This window comes from Arvicanthis niloticus, chromosome 12 (assembly GCF_011762505.2).
Source record: "Arvicanthis niloticus isolate mArvNil1 chromosome 12, mArvNil1.pat.X, whole genome shotgun sequence".
Classification (NCBI taxonomy): Eukaryota; Metazoa; Chordata; class Mammalia; order Rodentia; family Muridae; genus Arvicanthis; species Arvicanthis niloticus.
The window spans coordinates 69,225,207-69,240,502 of NC_047669.1; the positions used below are offsets into that span (position 1 = coordinate 69,225,207).

Here is a 15,296-nt window from a genome sequence, read left to right on the forward strand (position 1 = left end):
TCACATGGGTTCAGCTTACAATATTTTTTAAAAACTCCCTCAAAAGGTGGAAACCAATACTTCTTCTTGATCATATGAGTCTGACTTAAAAATGTGTTTTTTAATAAGCAAACAGGGGAATAGCCAGACTTGAAAACAAAACATGGAAGGTGTACCCCACTTGTCTCTCTCTCTAGGGTAAGTATACCACTGGGCTGTGAAGAGTCAAGCTGGGAGCTGGGAAGGCCACTGATGTCTTTGACAATGGCCAAGTAATGAGCCAGGCACAGCCCCCAGCCCTAGGCAAGACTTCAGATGGCTGTGGGCTGCCAGAGACTCACCGGAGGCAGAGCAGAACCACCCTGGTAAGCTGCTTCCAGCTCCTGGTTCCTGGGAATTCCGAGATGATAAAAGCTTGTTGCTTTGAGCCATTGAATTTTGCAGTGATCGGTTAAGCGATGAAAGATAAGGAAGATGCCAAATGGGGTAAGAGCCAAACAGGAAACAGATATCATTTATGAGTGCGTATAAAAAGGGAATAGGGATGAGATGAGGAATCTTGGATGGCTTGGTAATGAGCAGTGAGATAAGATCTGACGATGAGTCAGAGCTACAGAGGCAGAGAAGGAAGGTGGTGAACATGCTCTAGACCACAAACACACACACACACACACACACACACACACACACACATATGCGCGTGCACGAGCACACACAGGAACTCACGCGCGCGCACACACACACACAGGCCCCATTTAAAGACTTGTGGGTAAGGCCAGTGTGGTTATGAGTGAACAGGTTTATGCTGAAGTTAGAGATTAAGGTAGGAGCAAGAAGGTTGCTATAAGAAACATATCTGTAGGAGCCACTACCCGACAAGATGCTAAGGAGTCAGCTTCCCTCCCAGATGTGGTCCCCAAGAGGCTACCAGGCCCCAGTATATGTGTATACAGGCAACAGTAAATAAACTATATGCCTTTTTTGTTTTTTAAAAAGATTTATTATGTATCTAGCATTCTGTCTGTCTGTATGCCTGCATGCCAGAACAGGGCATCAGATCCCAGTATAGATGGTTGTGAGCCACCATGTGGTTGCTGGGAATCGAACTCAGGACCAGAATCCTAACCCTCTTAGCCATCTCTCTAACTCATTTGATTTCATTTTTTAAGAGAGCACATGAAGTTGGAAGGCTATAATTCTTAGAGAATAAACAAGCCCTTAGCAGTATTACACTGCTCGGCAGAATAGTCTTGAGTTTGTCTCTGTTATTCCCGTTAGCACGCTCCATGTGGAGATACCCACAATCCTGCTGTTTAAAAAATGCTTGCCCTGTACCTGTTTTCTAATTTTAACTTTCAAGGTCGCCAAGTTCCCAGCAGACTTTTCTCGGATAACTAGAACATCCTTTCTTTGGCCCGCCTTTCTTATCTTTCACCTTGATTACTGTTTATTTTCATTGGTTGAGACAGGGCCTTTTTCTTTCTCTCTGGGTAACCTTCAATGCAAGGCAATCTCACTGTCTCAAGTGCCAGTACCATGCGTGTGCACTACCACCACACGTGTGCATCACCACACGTGTGCAATATTACACCTGTGCACCAGCACACCCGTGCACCACCACATGTGCACCACCACACCTGTGCCCTACCACACCCACTCACCGGCACATCTGAGCACACACATGCACCGCCACACACATTCACCAGCACATCTGTGCACCAGCACACCCAGCCTTTCCCACTCCTTCTCTTTCCTGTTCTCTCCTTCCTCTTCTCTTTTCCTTTTTTTCTCTTTGGTGTCAAGGGATTTAATCAGACTCTAAGTGGTAAGCACATTATCACTGAGAAACACCCCAGCCTCAGAGTTTGATTTTTTTTTTTAAAGATAGATTATTGCCTTATCCCAGGAAGGCTTGAATTCACTGACCCAGGCTGACCTCAAAATCATGATAATCCTCCTGCCTCACCTCCCAGATTCCAGGCTTGTACCTCCCTATACCCAGCTATCACCTTTTCTGTAGTAGGCGAGGGATGGTTGTCTCAGCAGGGAGCACAGAGCATTGGAAGAACCTGGGCAAGTGCACAGGCGGAGAAGAAATAATGTCCGGTGCTGACCACAGGGTTCCTGGGTTGCTCTGAGCCCCTTCCCATTCTAACCTCTGTTTTTGTTGTTGTTGTTTGTTTTGTTTTTTTCCCTCACAGTATGTGCAAGGTCGCTGGGGGGAGAGGGGGTTGGTTCTATTCAGGAGACTGCTCAAATAAAGCCCAGCCGGCATTCATGCCTTGGTTTTGCTGAGGTGTTAAAAACATTGTGCTCAGGTCTCTCCTGCATGTCCCGCCCCAGCAGCCCTGGCAGGCAGATAAAAGGCTGCTTTTACAAGGCCCTTTTACTGAGGCCCTGATTGTGACCATGAGGTGATCACCTGAGTCTCACATGCTCTGGAACACAGAGTCTCCCAGGAGCCAGACTTTCACTGGGTGCAATGGGCAAGGTGGGTCCCAAATGACATCCTGAGCATACACGAGTGAGTCAGGGTGTCCACTGAGGAACCAAAGTTTCTGTAGCCAAGACAAGATTTCAGGATGGCAGGCGACTACCCTGTGTTTTATGTCGCCAAACACTGTCTGGGCATGGCTGCTCTCAGGTCAGAGTCCTGAGAAGGGAAAGATAAAGTCTTTAGGACTAGGTACAATTGCATGTGAGATGCTCTCCCCACTGCCCCGGTTTCTTAATTGCTATTCACATCCCATAAACGGAGTAAGTGCTGAACAAGCTGTCTTTCTCCATCATTCCTGTAAACACGGATATGACTCACCATCCCTGAAACCTCCAAAACGCCACAGATACTACAGTGATTTGATTATTTAAAAATAGCCGGAGCGGGGAAGAGCCTGGGGGTAAGGGTGAGAGTTTTCAGCTGGCTTCTTCTGTTTGTTTTAGGTTTTTGTTGTTGTTGTTGTTGGTTTTTTTTTTTTTTTCATGTAAATCGCTTCACGTCTAAGTGCTCTAAGGACATACAGCTTCACAAACATATCACAGGGGCTTTTCCTTTCTGACAAGGAATACTGAATGTTTGCTGGCCAGATCTCAGATCCTAGGCTTGAGGCAAAGCTGATTTTCCTGCCCTGGCCTCTGCCTCCACTCCTTCATGAGGCCTGCAGGCAAGTATTCTTTTCTCTAGAGATTTTCATTCACTGCATTTAAAAACATTGTTCTCTCCCCAGCCCCATCGAGTTGATACCAACAATTCAATTTAAATGTGGTACTGAGGATGCTGGCGATAACACCGGCAAGCACAGTAACAATAGTTTATATTCAGCCTATGAAACGGACAGGGTATTCTGATTCATTCAGAAACGCGAAACAAAGGCCCTTTTTTTATTAGCCAGGTGTTCAAACCCCCAGGGTGTGACTTTCTGCCAAAACCAGCAGCGAGTTTGAGATTTAGGATTGAGGTTGAGAGCAGGAATCTCAGCTGTACATCTGTCATATCAGGAAAGTCAGGGCCCTGATAGGGAGAGGACTTACAATCACCAAAGGGTGATCAAGGACAACCCCAGGGTGGGACTGTTTAAAGAACAGGGCAAGGTGCAGAGTCAGGGAGATCTGAAGGGCTGTGCAAACCCTGGGCCTTGCCTACCACCAGGAAACTCTTCTCCTAGGCCTCCAACAGTGAACAATGGAAGAAGCTACAGGAGGGGCTATGTCTATGGGAGAGGTTAGCTACGGCCATGATCCGCCTCCAGAACGTGACCCCGGGTGGAGCCAAGGCTTATCAGGGCTTTGCCCAGAGAAAAGGAGAAGATGATTATCTGTCTCACTCCTATCCTCTATCATCTTTTCCCTGTGGTCCCCACGGACCAAGCCCAGCTAGAAACAAGAGGACCAGAAGCCTGGTTGCAGTAACCCCATCAACTACTCCGTCAGGCACTGCGTAGGGTGGAGAGGTTTGCAGATGACACGGGGAATCTCTAGTCCAGAACAACTCCTAGAAGTGGACGATCCTCAGGAGCAAGGAAGCCAAACAGGATCAAGCTGTGCTTGGCGATACCCATTCTAATACCTGCACCAGTGAGCCGGAGCTAGGAAGACTGAAAGGGAAGGAGACACTGTTGTAAAAAGCAAAGCAAAACAAACAAAAAGACAAGAAGCTCAGGCTCAGTTTTGCTCCTGAGACCAGCTTAGTAGTAGCGCTTTGTTAAATACACAAGTCTGAACCAAGAAGAAAAGCCCTGCTTTTCCATAAGAACAGTAAGAGGTAGGGTTGTCAGAGAAAATATGGGCTATTCGGTGAAAGTGGAACCCCAGGATTCATGTAGACAATGATTGCGTAATTCTTTTAGTATCATTATCTCCCCAATCTTTCCTAGAATATTTCTTCAAGATCTCATTGTTCATTTGAAACCCAGTTTTAACTGGCCAGTGTTCTGAGAGACCAAAATAGGAAAAATATACCCTCATGTTAAGAGCTCTGTTTGCAATTAAGACTAAGTTCCTATTTGTGTTCCTATGTGTGTTTGACTCAGCGCGCGTGGGCGGGAGGTATAGGGGAGGAATTGCAGCCGGATGTATCTTTGCCCCTGATTGGATGTTGGCCGAAAGAACACAGGCAGGAAGTGAGTCAGGATATATGCTCGCGCCTGATTGGCCCTGATGAAAAATATGGTGTCCCTGCCTGTGGCTTTGCTTTTTGAAGCCTCTGCAGAACAGGACTCATAGCCATTTCCTAGGAACCCCAAAATGGTCTTGGCCGGATCCCATCCTCCTGGTCAATATTAATTAAAGGTTGCTTCAGATTTGGCTCCAAATTGTGATAGTGGATTGATTCTCTACCCGGGAGATTAACCAATAGAGTTTTGTTTTGTTTTGTTTTTTTGTTTTTGTTTTTTTAAATAAATGTAGGCATCCTAATTAGGAGTTGGTGTGGAGAAGATTCAGCAAGCCTGTCACAACAGCACAGCACTCTCATGCTGGCCCTCTGCTGAAGCATGCTCGCTGAGGGGAAAGCTCTTTGGAAGCAGGGATTTCTGAAAGTGTGTATTTTCAACACCATTGCCTTAATGTTGATATGTATCTAGGAGGAGGAGGAGCAGGAGGAGCAGGAGGAGGAAGAGAAGGAGAGGAAGAGGGAAAGGAAGAGGAAGACGAGAAGGAGAGTGAAACAAGCAAGCACAGTTTTATGGTCAAATAAAACTGTGGCATAATAAAACGGTTCCTACAGTGAGAGGATTTCTGGGACATTTAATATTAACGTGAAGCAGAATATAAATCACATTTCTTCATTATTTAAACCCCAGGGGCTGCTGCTGGAGCTCAACAGCAAGCCAGGCACTAGGTTTCATTCCCAGCAGCAAACCATAACAAAAACGACCTCAGCAAAAACCCACTGCAGCAAACACGGAATCCTCTATGTTCTTATCTTTCTGGGACCCTGGGTCTCCACTGAAATAGAATCTGAATTGGACGTAGTCGCTTTGCTGCCCATCATGGTTAAGTAGAATTTTGTCTCCATCTCCTAATCTTGCCTTAAGGCCGCATGCACATTCATTAAAGATGCTTTTAAGACTCCCCACAAGAGATCCCAAAGCCATAGCCTTCCATTTAATAAGACATTAGACTGTTTGCTTGATATGGGGGTAGCTTGGCTCAGCTTAATATGAGGAATCAATTCAAACCAAATCATTGTCAAAGCAGAGACAATGGTCTGCAGTTCAGAAAGAAAAGATGATGATGATGACAACAATGATGATGATGATACCACCAGCCACCTCTGCTTGTCATGATCATTTTTGTGTGGATATAGCATGACTTGACAAGCTGTGTAGGTATTGCTGTGCTATACAGGGACGGACTATTCCCTCAACAGGCAGGTTGTTTTTCTCTGTACTTTGGTCACAAGTTGTGATAGTTCAAATTGTCAACTTCATACAACCTAGAACCTGGGAAAAATATCTTATCTTCATGAGGGATTATCTAAATCAACATCCGGTCTCTGCATGACTCTTCTGATTACAGGAAGACACAGTCTGAAGTGGGTGGTACACTCACTGGCTGGGGCCTTGGGCTGTGTGAGAGGAGAGAAAGCTGAGTACTAAGTGTTTCTCTCTGCTCGTGACTTTCTTGCATCGGTGGACTGTAAACTGGAATTCTCAGATAAAACGAGCCTTTCCTTTCTTCCTTCCTTGAGTTGCTTGCTGTTAGAATGTTTTATCACAGAAATGAAACTTGAACTTCTGTATTTTTTTCTAATTTGTTGTCCAATCTATGAATCGGTTTTGTGGGCAGTGGGAATTTTGGAAAGGGATGAGAGCTAACTGTGAAGGGCAGAAACCCATCTGAGGACAGTGTTCTGAACAGGTGACATTTCTCTGTTCTCCTATGTAAATGAGAGATGGGACGTCTTTGACCGATATGCAGGTTCTGCTGCATGAAGTCTTCAAGGCCTGAAATACCTCTGCCTTTGTAGAGGAATACAAGTCTTTCTTTTTTTTTTTTTCATCCAAAATGGAAGCACACAGGATTCCGGCCAGCAAAGGAAGAAGGTAGAGGAAAGTGGGCCAGCCATCTTGGCAGCTGCTGCAGGACCCTTCCAGTTACAGGGTAATGGTGGCTTGAATACGTATGGCTCTCAAAGATTTTAGGGGGGGTGTTTTAGTTAGGGTTCTCCTGCTGTGAACAGAAACCATGACCAAGGCAACTCTCATAAGGACAACATTTAATTGGGGCTGGCTTACAGGTTCAAAGGTTCAGTCCATTATCATCAAGGCAGGAACATGGCAGCATCCAGGCAGGCATGGTGCAGGAGGAGCTGAGAGTTCTACATAATCATCTGAAGGCTGCTAGCAGAAGACTGGCTTCCAGGCAGCTAGATTGAGGGTCTTAAAGCCCACGCCCACAGTGACACACCTACTCCAACAGGGCCATATTTTCTAGTAGTGCCACTCCCTGAGCTGAGCATATACACACCATCACAGGGGGTCACCTGTGGTGGTTTGAATATGTATGGTCATGTGTTCCAATGCTTGGCTTACAGTGAGTGGTATTGTTAGGAGGTGTGGTCTTTTTGGAGGAAGTGTGTCACCATGGGAATGGGCTTTGAGGTCTCCTACACTCAAACTGTGCTCAGTGTGACACACAGTCACCGTCTGCTGTCTGTGGATCAAGATGTAGAACTCTCAGCTCCTTCTCCAGCACCACCTGGATGCTGCCGTGCTTCCCTCCATGATGATAATGGACTGAACCTCTGAAACTGTAAGCCAGCCCCAATTAAATGCTTTCCTTTCTACGAGTTGCCATGGTCATGGCGTCTCTTCACAGCAATGAAACCCTAACTAAGAGAATGGTTTTGATAGTTAATGTGATTTGTCAATTTCACTGAGCTACAAGGGGATCAGATGCTTAAGTAGGACTCTTAAGTAGGAGTCTGAGAGAAAGAGAGAGAGAGGGAGAGGAGACTCATGAGTCAGCTCTGATACAAGTACCCTCTCTCACATAAGGAGATGGTTAAAGCAACCACCCCAGCAATCTGAACCTCTGTCACAGCAGGTGGCAGCCTCGCCCTCTGATCCATCATTAACATTCAGGAAGCTATCATTCAGACCCAGACTCCCTCAGTTTTACAATCCAGGGCATTTAAAATGCAAACATCACTACAAACATAAAATATTGTCACTGATGCACGGACACAACTGTCTGTAGAGTGGAAATATGTTATTTGATCTGCCTTCAGCCTCAGATGGAATTAAGAGCGACTGCCTTTGAGCATCAAGTAATAAGGACCAAATCCTCATCTGTCTCCTTTCATCATTGGTAGACGTTTGTCCGAGGTGAGGAATGACAAAGGGATGACATTGTTACCAGATCACTCGGTTCCTAGACTGGAGATTTGGAAGGCATTTCTCTAGATGGTGGCAGAGGATACCATTCCTTGGGTTGGGAAGCAGCCCTCTATGCTATTACTGTAAGAAGGGGAAATAGGTACTCCAAGTCTCATGTCTGCACACGGGCTAACTGGACACAGCTATTGCTGGTGACTTCCTACTGCTTGCTGGCTGTTCCTCCTACCATGGGAAGAGCGAGGAGACTATGAGACCTCAGGGTGCTTTGCAATTAGTAGGTCATTAGACTCACTCTGAGATGGAAGGCTGAATAAGATTCCAGGGCCCAGTGCAACACACACACACACACACGCACTCATGCACGCACACATGCATGCACACACACAAACAGTTGGATCGTGTGTTTACAATATTATACAGCAGCTCAATACGATGGCAGAGCATTTGACTAGTCTGACTGTCTGACTGTCGCACCCCTACAGAGTGATATCGCTCGGTGAAATGCACTTAGCACCTAGACACTTGAAATCCTTACCAAACTCTCACCTCATTCCTCCTTATAAGTCTTCAGTTATTCTTCCTTTTTCAAAGCCTTTACTCCTGAAAAACAGACAGACAAAAACAGACAAACAAGCACACAAAGAAATGGACAAATAAATAGACAAACAGAAACTATCACGGACCCTGGGAGGGTCTGATGAGAAAGTCTCAGTTAGTTTTGCCTAGATTATTTCCTTTTGCTGTTTGAATATCAGAGCCCACAGGTATTGCCCTGACTTCTGACTCCCTCAAATACACCTCTATCCCCCAACTTAGGTATACACTCGTCAATGTTTACTTGCCGATTGTTAGGGGATTGCTAAAAATTAAATTAATTTGGAAGATTCTTCAATAGCCCTTGACATTGAATATGAAATAAAAACATAACTCAGAGGAACAAAAACATCTGCATTTACTGTAGGTGAACACTGGGAGAAGCCAAGATGGATGGATATGTCTGAATCAAAAAGGATTTGTTGGCCAAATAAAAAATTATTCTTCTAATCCAAATGGCTACCGATTGCTTTGCTTTCAGGGAGACTGCATTAGAGTTCTCCAGAAGGAAGATCAATAGGACACGTGTGTGTGTGTGTGTGTGTGTGTGTGTGTGTGTGTGTGTGTGTGTGATGCTACAATGTTTCTATATCTATCATAGCTAAAGCTTGTGACATAGCTAAGCTTGTGAAAAGGATTCCTCTTGTACATTATGAACGTGATCAAGCCCTGCAGTATCTAGAGTGAGTCAGCGAGCTAGAGTCTGAGGAGTACCAGGTGTGTCATCCCGTTCACAGTTCAGGAGGCTCTGGACTCAGGGGATCCCGATGGAGCCTACAGAGGCAGCAAGGAGGAGGACTGTCTTCATTATACTCAGAGAACAGTCAGCATTTTTGTTTTGAAATAGCCTACCCACCCTAGACATAGAACACTGCTTTCCTCGGCCTATTTAAACACCAGAAAATTCATGTGAAAGCAGCCCTACCCCTCTTAGAGACATCCAGAATACTGTTCGAACATCAAGCTGACACACAGAATTAACCACTCTCTTGTTGTAAATTAACTCTCTTGTTGTAAATTCTTCTGAGCACTCAATATTCCCGGCTTCACAGGTTAAAAGGAAAGTACCTTAGACCAATTAAACACAGCACAGGAAAACAAAAGTCAGCTGATTTACAAATTGGAAAGCATCAGTCATAGTCATAGCAGGTTCTGAGTACACTCCCAACCATGTGATCTCAGAGCAGTTACAGGAAAACAGAAGCCTGTCATAGAAACAACTTGATTGGCTCCAGCTTAGCCAATCACACAATTGGTTACAGCCCAGCCAGTTAATTGTTTATACCTTCATTAGTTGATTGGCAACAGGGCCTCTAGAAGCCAAATAAAGTCTAGTTGCTGTAATTAGGTTCTATATTGATCAACTTGACTGGGTACTGTGTGAGCCCACAGTCGTCCAAACCCTGTAAAATTCTGCTCAACGCACAGTAGAGAAAGCAGACACTGTTCATTATTTGTTTAATTCTATCACTTGGCCACAACTAAGCATTGATTATATCAAAATTAATTAGAAACGAAGGTTTAATTACATGTAAATTCTTGCACGGGAAGCTTGGTAGGTTCTGGCTTTGTGCTGGGCACAGGACCGTATGGCAAAAGTCAGCAAGAACGGCTGGTTCATACCAAGGATATTACCTAGGAAGTGCAGTTCAGTGGGTGATGCAGGAAATACAGAACAAGACGGGAATAATGATCAGAAGGTCAGGGAGTAGCAATGGGGTCATCTTCAGCTCTTGGGCAACAGGAGGGGTGAGAGAAGAGAAAAGCAAGAACCCGGGGGTACGGCAGGGCAGTGGAGGGAAGAATAGAGAGAGGCAAGGTGGGGAAAGACACCCGGTTTTATCCAGGTCTGCATCCATGAAGGTGCCAGGGCTTCATGAAGAGAGCGATCAAGCTGCCCAGTGCTCAGAGAAGGAAGATACAGTAAAAAACAACAGCTATCGTTCTTGAAGTACTTGAAGAAAATAAGAGGCAAGAACTCGAGACCTCCAAGACAGAGGTGTCCCGGGTCAGCTCCAGCTTGAACTGAGAGGAAGCTGGACGAATCAATGCCCGTTTGTCTCACGGTGAGCTTTCATCCCTGCCGTACGCTCTGCCGTATCTCTGGTTAAACGGCCGTGTATTATTAAGTCTCAGCCTGATATTTCGCCCTGAAAGACGAGAGTTGCTGGCCTTCACCTGCATCCTCGTTGCCTTGTGTTTTAGAAGCTCTCATCGCTTCTTGGCCTTTTGGCTAAGATCAAGTGTAGAAGCTCATACCGTGATGGAAGCCCTCTGACCTATCTGCATTCCTGACCGAGCTGGGAGCAACTTGTCGGCAGCGCTCAGTCTTGTTTTATCTTCAGAACCAACCCAGTGCCTGGCAGCCAGTCAGACTTCAGCAGATATTTCTCAACTCGAAGGAGTGAGAGGATGAATGAGATCCCATTCCTGTGGTCCCGACAACACTGAAGTCAGCATTGTGAGAATTTGGTGGGTGAGACAGAAGCAATGACGAAATAAGAGTTGGACACTCACTGTTCCTGGCCTCAGAGACACCCGCAGTACGACAATATTTACAAAGGATGAAGCCACACAAGACAAATTGCCTAATACCATGCCACAGCGAAGGGCAACAGCAAGGCTAGATTGTGCAAATAAAAATACAGAGTGCCAAATTAAAGTTAAATTTGAGTAAGTACATACTGTCTCGTGGAACATTTGAGACAGACTCATTATACACATTATTTACAGTTTATTAGAATTCACACCACCTATATTTTTACCATTCCTAAAGGGAAGGAGATGGGCTGTAAGACATTACTTCTGTTCTTTTATTTATTTATTTATTTGTTTATTTATTTTACAGGGAAGGATGGGATAATGGTGAAAGTTGGTGACTCACTAAAGACAGACTTGCAAAGATCCCAGGATGAAATGTAAGGAAGGGTAGTTCTGGGAGAAAAACCCCTGTGTGACAAGCACCCAGAACAGCATGTTCAGAGACTGGCTGAACACAACTGCCCCCGCCCCTTTCCTGCCCTTCATGGACAGGCAGAACGGGATCCTTCTCCCGGGGCAAATAGTTTATCCTTACCTAATTATGCTTGAACATTAGTCTGTCTTTGTAAACAGCGAACAGGAAAGACCAGGAACATTTTGCAAGCTTCATAAATTGCTCAATGTTTTGTGTGTGTGTGTATGTGTGTGTGTGTGTGTGTGTGTGTTTTTAAACACTGGTGTCAAGACAGCAAAGTTGAGGAAACAGTGAATTCTAATGGCTGCTTAATCAATGAAGATGTGACAGTGTGAGTGAGCTGAACTGTCAGGAGACTCAGCACTTCACTCCTACCCATTTTATAGTAAATATATAATGATGAGGCATGCGCTCACACTGGATGCTTGTGTGGAACCCTTACACAACACGTGCCACGCACAGTGAAAAGTATACAGAAAATATAATGCAATAATTACAAAAGTTCACTGATGATTCAAAGGGCAGGAAATGGTTAAATAACCTTCATTGATCATTTATTATATCCCAGATGTCAATATGGTCTTACTTTGGGCTTTCACAACAATATTATAATGCCATTATATATACATTATAAGGTAACACAATAACCCTTTTAATGCACTTCCTGTTGAGACTCGTGGTCTTGAATTAATTATTTATAATACCTCAAAATAAGCATTTATAATACTGCAATTAGTTATTTTAGAATCCAAATATGGCTTGACCACACATCTACATTGCTCCCAAAATGTTACAGTTTTTTTTTTTTTTTTTTTTTTGTAGTCTCAGATAATGTCATTTATTGAGAACTGTGGCAGATAGACTGGGAACAGAAAGAAGGATGTGTAGAGCCACAGAGGATGGCTTTGTAGGAAGGAGATGTCTGGGGAGTGTTGACTGGATTATCTCACTCTCTGATCACCTTAGCAACAGGCACGGTATGAAAGATACTTGTAAGTAAATATCAGATAGGAGAGATGGCTCAACGGTAAGAATTCGTGCTGCTCTCCTAGATGGTCTGAGTTTGGTTCCCAGCGCTCATATCAGATGCCTTGTGGATCTCTATAACACCAGCAACAAAGGCATCCGTACACACAAGTCAGGCACACAAGTCTCTCTCTCTCTCTTACACACACACATACACACACACACAATTTTTTAAAAGCATTTTAAAGGAAATATTAATATATTAACAATCAACTAAATCATTGATAATCTATAATTAATAACGAATTAAAATAGACATGATATTATATCCTAATTAACTATCAAAAGATTTCCACCATCTTTGATCAAGTGTTCCACAGAATGTGCCGACAGAATATCGTTTTCTTCCTATTCAACATTTCCCAGAATCACTAATTATGCCACTAAATAATGGTCATTTAGGATCATCAGCTAGTCATAAAAAATTATAAGTTGGTGTCTTTCTTGGCGGAAATACCACACATTTAAAGACATGTGTTTTAATTCTTGTTATAACTGACATCAATGGGCTAATTAAGTTCTTCCTGTATAATTATTTCAGCCATATAAAACATTCCATAACTAGAATGACATTATGGCTATAAAATGTTAAGTTATGCAATTACATAAGATTTAAATTTAAAAACAAAGGCTCAACATTTTAGCAACTTGTTCCCTAGGGAAAAGTTGCTGGATCACTCCTTTTTCTGTGGTTTTAAAAAATGCAACTGTAATGGTAATGTTTGAAACAAAATGGACTTTTATTATTTTTGCTTTCACAATATAGAGCTTTGTTTTGAATAATCTTGTGTGATTGACAGGCTGATGTTACTGGCTTCCTTTAGATGGAGTCTAGCCTCTGAATCCCCTTTCCAAGGCGGTCTCATGGCTCACCTATCCCCCCCCCCCCCCCAGACACTTAGAAATGTACCTATTACTTTACTTGTGTAGAAAATGCTCTTAGCAATGGCAGGGTATAGCTCTTTACCCCACAGCCTTAGTCACTCATCTCCAACTGACAGAATCTCTGATAGTGACTTCACAACGGCTTTGGAAGGAGGAGGATGCTTTAGCCTTGGAGAGAAAGGAAATATGTTTCTCAAGTGAACCTTGCCAGTCTGACATTATGATATAACGTTGCCATCTAATTGTTGGACCACATTCATATCTATCCTGGGACACATGTGGCCTGCAGGCTACAGTTTGGGTATTCCTGATGTGAAATGTCAGTATTTATTTATACACAGAAATTGTTTACATTATAATCAAATTACCTAATTTGTTTATATGTTTATTTTTAATTTTTAAACATTTCTATTTAGTTTTTGTTAGTGAGTGCATCATCTTCACGGGTATCTATATGCTACTTGTGTGCCTGGTAGTGGCAGAGGCCAAGAGAGGGCATCAAATTCCCTGTAACTAGAGTCACAGTCAGTTGTGAGGCACCAGGTGGGTGATAGGAATTTAATCCAGGTTCTTTTGAAGAGGAACTGTGGCTGCAACTACTGAGCTGTCTCTCCACCCCCAATTTGTATATTTAAAGGATTGCAAATATCCTCATAGGAGTAAATAATTTTACATAGCCCATACTGATTATTTGGTAAATTTGAAAATCTTTTACTTTTCTTTTTTTCTGAGATAGCATCTCACTGTGTAAACCAAGTTGGTTTTGAACCTACAGAACCATTTTCTTTGTGTGTGTGCATGTGTGCATGTGTGTGCGCGTGCAAGCATGCATGTGTGTGTGTGTGCAAGCATGCACGTGTGCAAGTGTGCACGTGGTATCAGTCAATCTGCTCCATCACTCTCTGCATAACTTCCTGAACAGTGTCTCTTACTGAACCAGAAGCTAGGAGGGCGGTCAGCAGCCATCAGCAATCCTCAACCCAGCACAGGGGTTCCATGTCTGCAAGACAGGGGTTCCACGTCTGCAAGTGGACAGACCCACGTTTCTACGTGGGTGCTGCCATCTAAACTCAGGCAAATCCGAATGTTTGTACAACAGACCATCTGCCGGATGAGCCGGTTCCTCCTCGTTCATATTTTCAGTGTACTTTTCTTCCCAAAAGAATCCCAGTATATCTGATATTCATGCAATGGTAAATAAGATGGAAATTAACAGATACATTTTGTTGTTGGAATGTGTAGGTAAAAACCCCAAGTGCCCCTTTATACTTGAGTGTTTGACTTGGTCAGATCCCTGAAACAAAAGACACAGAAAACCACAGAAACTTAATAGCATATGGGTATACCTTTAATATAATATTGGCCTGCCAGCATATTAGTATCATAGCAACAAAATACCTTATGTATGCAAGAGGATACGCACAGAAATTCAAAGATGTGGCCTTGAACTCATGCTTAGCTGTAATTCTCCACAGAATCAGAATGCAAAGGTGAGTTATATTTTACATTGGAACCTCTTCCATCTGTAAGAAGTTACTGTGTCTTTTTGCACCGAGTCTGGTTGATGCCTCTGGGAGCTCTGCTCTTTTCTGAAGGGAAATTGAAGAGCAGTGGATCTTGGGTAGAGGGGAGAGCAGAGGCTGCGGTCAGGATGTATTGTATGGAAGAAACAGAAAGAAAGAGAGAGAGAAAAAAGAAGTTCTGTAGGTTCAGCTATTTTTTCCTGGTGCAAGAATGAAGATTTCTCACTGGCACTAAATCTGCAATGGAGACGACGATGATGACGACGACAATGATGATGATGACAACGATGATTTTAACTGAGAACAAAATCAGGCAATATATTCTCATCACACCTTTTTGTTCTCCCAACTCTTCCCTGATCGTCCCCACTTTTCTACCCACACAACTACACACTCTTTCTCTCTGTCTTTCAAAAATAAACAACAACAAAAAGAGACATATTCGGGGGTGGGAGGAGGTATATTCTGGTATCCTCTAGGTCAGAGACATTTACA

The 15,296-nt window shown here is 43.6% G+C and overlaps 1 long non-coding RNA gene across 1 annotated transcript; it reads right to left on the minus strand.

The window, feature by feature from the left end:
- Nucleotides 1–3,315: 3,315 nt before the first annotated feature.
- LOC143444087 (uncharacterized) lies at nucleotides 3,316–10,073 on the minus strand. The gene is made up of 3 exons (XR_013113638.1): nucleotides 9,941–10,073; nucleotides 8,364–8,417; nucleotides 3,316–4,070 (listed from the first exon to the last, which is right to left on the minus strand). It is a non-coding gene; the product is annotated as an uncharacterized LOC143444087 (long non-coding RNA).
- Nucleotides 10,074–15,296: the final 5,223 nt, after the last annotated feature.